Source organism: Octopus sinensis, linkage group LG2 (genome assembly GCF_006345805.1).
Source record: "Octopus sinensis linkage group LG2, ASM634580v1, whole genome shotgun sequence".
Taxonomy (NCBI): domain Eukaryota; kingdom Metazoa; phylum Mollusca; class Cephalopoda; order Octopoda; family Octopodidae; genus Octopus; species Octopus sinensis.
Window position 1 is genome coordinate 126842396 of NC_042998.1, and position 5000 is coordinate 126847395.

General features: G+C 36.5%; 1 protein-coding gene across 1 annotated transcript in view; it reads left to right on the forward strand.

Moving 5' to 3' along the window:
- The window catches only part of LOC115232663 (heat shock 70 kDa protein 12A), a 286065-nt gene that overhangs the window by 250842 nt on the left and 30223 nt on the right, over nucleotides 1-5000 (forward strand). The window lies entirely within an intron of this gene.

Genomic DNA, 5000 nt, shown 5'->3' on the forward strand with positions numbered 1-5000 from the left:
ACAGAGGAGCAAAGGTATGTACCATTATATAGGTTAGCTGCCCTGCAGATATAAATGTCACTTTGAAAATCAGAGAAAAGGAGGATATCCATGGACAGCTTCTTCGAAACTCCCAGCTTCTATATCCAGACTATGAATTCATATTCATATCAATAATAGTTGGAGCACTAGGTTTTGTTAGTAAATGCTTAAAGGAGAATCACGATAAATTGGGATTTTCAGAAAGAGAAATCGACCGGCTCACACGTACATTACAAGTGCAATTTGTGAATAGAACAGTAAAAATATGCAAGACTATTCTCAAGTTCCTAATGTGAATTTGTCTGTGTTAATTACATCCCAAAGATGGAGACTTGTATCTTTGTTGGAAACCGGTTCCCTCCTCAGTGGAAGATTTATAATAATTAAAAATAGAAGATACACACACACACATATATATATATAAGCATTATAATCGTTTAAATGTTCATGATCACGTGATTTTTTCCATGCTTGCATGCGATGGACGGAGTGTACCTAGGTAGATTTTCTTCGGTAGGCTACCATTCCTGTCGCCAACCATTCTCTGTTTCCAAGCAAGGTAATAATTCCCCTTTGCCAGACATGTTTCAGTCTTAGAAATGAATGACACTGTTTTTTAACAGCGACACTACCAAGTGATGTCAAGACGAAGGAGACACGAAGATACATGCATGCACGTACACACGCACATGCACGCACACACACACGCACACACACACACACACTCATTGACACACACGCACGCTCTCATACGTACATATGTATCATGTAAGACATATACCATACTGACAGAAGTACGTGTTATTCTGTAATAGGCTTTTCAAAGTACGCCTTAAAGATTAGCAACCTAACATATCGGAAACTATTATTGCTTTCTTTTTACCTAATCTATATTTTCTTTTCTCATGGGATGCACACACACACACACACAACACACACACACACACACACGCACACGCGCACACACACACACACACACACACACACACACACACGCACGCATACACGCACACATGTTCCAGGTGGTGACAAGTTCAAAAGAAGCTATGTCATGCCACTTAGAATGTAGAGCTCAACGATAATTCTGAGAGTTAATAATATAAAGTCAGCTAGAATCGGTTCCTCTTTCACGGGCCACAAAATTTGTCTTGATCATTCAACCCCGATAAAAGCCAGCTCTCGAGCGAATGAAATGAGAGCAATCATTCCGATAAGATTTTAGTGTACCATAACCATCGTTAATAGAAATATCAGGACCAGTAACCCTTTTGTAATGAGCCATGAATCATAATGGTCATGAATTGTATTGATGGATACAATGTCACAGACCATATGCCCTTAATAACGATAATTTAAGTATTCAGAATTATAATATTCACCAATATTTACGTATTCAATTATGATTTATGAATGCTATAAATCAATGAAAGGAAAAAAAAACTGAATTCTGTAATCGTCTAAAATAGAAAACAGAATATTTTATATTCTCAAAAACCAACACGTGATTTTCGCTTTATCTTAATATGTTATTCCTGAAGAATTGTTGAAAAGTAGAATGAATATTTATGAAGGATTTTTTTTGAAAGTTAATTTACGTGTGTGCTAACGAAGAAATTTCATTGATTACATTTATTTCTGCAAGGACATACAAAGAGAAGATAAAATATTGAATGCTTCAGCTGAAGGTCATAAGTTCTTTTAGTATTTCTGTTACTTCAGTTTGTTATCAATAGAAACTATGTAATGGAAATTATTGCTATTGTTGTTGCAAGCCTCAAACCAGTTTTGGTAAAAGGAAATTTAGACGTTACTATTTTTTTTGTTCCGTTAGGTAAAGGGTAGGATGCCCAAAAGGTGGTCAACTCTGTTTGCATCTACAGGGGTACGCAAAACAGTTTGCAATAGCACGATACATGTTACCGATCCTTACCCATTTGCGAGTGCCAATGGGCACTGTATGTCTGCGGGCGAGAGATAGACATTTTCATTGAAGAACAAGCTTGGCAAGGTCGAAACTTTGAATACATATAAAACACGTGTATAAAGAAATTATTTAAGATAATCCTGATATAACATAACCTCTTCAGTATATTTTGAAATGTTAGCAGAAGATATTTTATACAAGGGTTATCTTAAATGTATTAAATGCATTCAAAATATCAACCTTTGATTTTGTGTCTGTTCTGAAATTACACTTTTCCCCATAATGACCTAGACTGTCGTTGTTTGGATAATACGATTTAACACAAGTGTATAGGAGTGAGATATTTAACTGAACCCTGATCCTGATAAAATAAATTCTGGTAAAGTACATCAAAGACGCTAACTCCTGCTGTTGCTGCTACTACTACTACTACATAGTTAAACATGTATGTATATAGGCGTAGGAGTGGTTATGTGGTAAGTAACTTGCTTACGAATCATATGGTTCCGGGTCCAGTCTCACTGCGTGGCATCTTGGGCTAGTGACTTCTACTATAGCCTCGGGTCGACCAAAGCCTTGTGAGTGGATTTGGTGGACAGAAACTGAAAGAAGCCCGTCGTATATATATATATATATATATATATAATATATATATATATATATATATATATATATATGTATGTATGTGTGTATGTGTTTGTGTGTCTGTGTTTGTCCCCCAACATCGCTTGACAACCGATGCTGGTGTGTATACGTCTCCGGCAAAAGAACCGATAGAATAAGTACTAGCCTCACAAAGAATGAGTCCCGGGGTCGATTTGCTCGACTAAAGGCGGTGCTCAAGCGTGGTCACAGTCAAAAATGACTGAAACAAGTAAAGAGAGAGTATACAGATAATTATATAATATATATATATACATTATTTATATGATATATATATCGTGAAGGTGCGTAACTTAGTGGTTAGGGTATTCGGTTCACGTGAGTTCGATTCCCACCGTCGCATTCTGTCCTTGAGCAAGACACTTTATTTCATGTTGCTCCAGTCCACTCAGCTGGCAAAAATGAGTAGTACCTGTATTTGTCACACTCTGTGTCACACTGAATCTCCCTGAGAACTAGTTAAGGGCACACGTGTCTGTGAAGTGCTCAGTCACATACACATTAATTTCACGCGCAGGATGTTTCTTTGATCGGATCAACTGGAACCCTCATCGTCGTAACAAACGGAGTACCAGATTTTTCATATATTGTACCCATGTGTGTCCGTGTGAGTGTGTATGTATTTGCACAGACACCCAATGATTTTGGCGCAACAAACCCCACCTCCTATTATATGCATATATTAAAGAAAAAGACCTGCGCAATAGGACCCAATCCATGTTCACATTTTTACGAAGCGAACGTTTTAACCATGCAATCATACCATCTTTTAAAGAGACAAACTCTATTAACCCTGGGAATGATTTATACACAGCCAATTTCCAGAAGCAGTATGCAGTCTCGGAAAGGTTTTAATGTTTTAATTAATTCGTTCAGGGATTCATAAATTATTAACTATATTTTATTGAAGTCAATAAACTGCATAGTCTATCAGAACAAAAGCTTGTGCCTTATCAATAGAAACCACTTATGAATAAAACATTTTCCCATACACTAAATTTTAGTTCAACAAAACTTGTAGGACGAAATTTATTTAAAGATATACATAAGCATTTTATGATTATCTATACTTCATTCGCAAAAAGTATTAGCAACTAATAATTACGTCACACATTTTAATCCAAATATATTTAGTATTAGGGTCAATGTAAAGAGAACATGCCAAACGATCATTTCATATATTTGCGATTTTAACAGTTACAGGACGGTTATATAGCTGAAATACTGTAAAGTCTATATTCGGGGTATAAGCAAAGAACATTCTAATGATGTCTGAAGCAAATTATGCAGTCGTATGATAGAAACTGATTAAATTTGATACATTTCGATGTGTCTAATATCTTTACAAAACTACAATTTTTGAATAATATTTCAGGTTTAAGATGCAAGCCTATGAATATCGGATGTTAGAATTCAAGAACGTTATTAGACAATGATTGTCTGAAATTTTGTCAGGAGAGAAGATCTGCGCTTGTTGCAAAAGAGTTACAGCGATATGATATGGATATTGTAGTGTTAGCCGAAACAAGAATTCATGGAAATGGGAATCATTTTCTTTTGGAGCGGTAGAGAGGAGACCTATAAGAGAGAATCAGGAGTGGGATTTGCTATCAAAATCACTTTGGCTTCAAACCTTGAGGGACTACTATGTGGCCATTTGGATCGCTTAATGTATTTAAGGCTGCCATTAAGAAAAGGTCGCTATGCAACACCAATAAGTGTATATGCTCCAACTATGAATTCATCAGAAGATGATAAACTTGCCTTCTGTCTATCGCTTACATAGATTATACACAGTATCCCCCATGATGACAAAGTTGTCATTTTGGGTGATTTTAATGCTCGCGTTGGTGCAGATTGGGAGACTTGGGGTGTCCTAGGAAAGCATGGGGTTGGGAGTTCCTGCAGTAATGGTTTGCTACTGTTACAAATGTGCGTAGAAATGGATTTGTGTGTCATGAATACAATGTTTCGATGAAAGAGTAAGTATAAAACGATATGGATGCACTCTGGTTCAAAGAAATGGCATCTTATAGATTACATCCTCACCAGGAAACGAGATACTAGGGACTTTGCTATTGTTCGAATGATGCATGGTGCAGAGTGCTGGACTGATCATAGGCTTTTGCGTGCCAAAGTGAATTTTGTTGTCAAGCCTAAGGTTAGAGTAAGTAATGTCAAATTACCTAAACGGATTGATGTGAATAAACTGAAGATTCCGTCAGTACGCAGAGAGTTTGTGAGTGAGATAATTTGTCCTGTGATGGAAGCTGGAAGTCATTCAAAGAATGAGTGTATGAGATTTGTAGTAACATCCTTGGCCTGTTGTAAAAAAATACCAAGATTGGTTTGACGATAATGATGAAGAAGTTAATATTATCTTAGAGGAGAA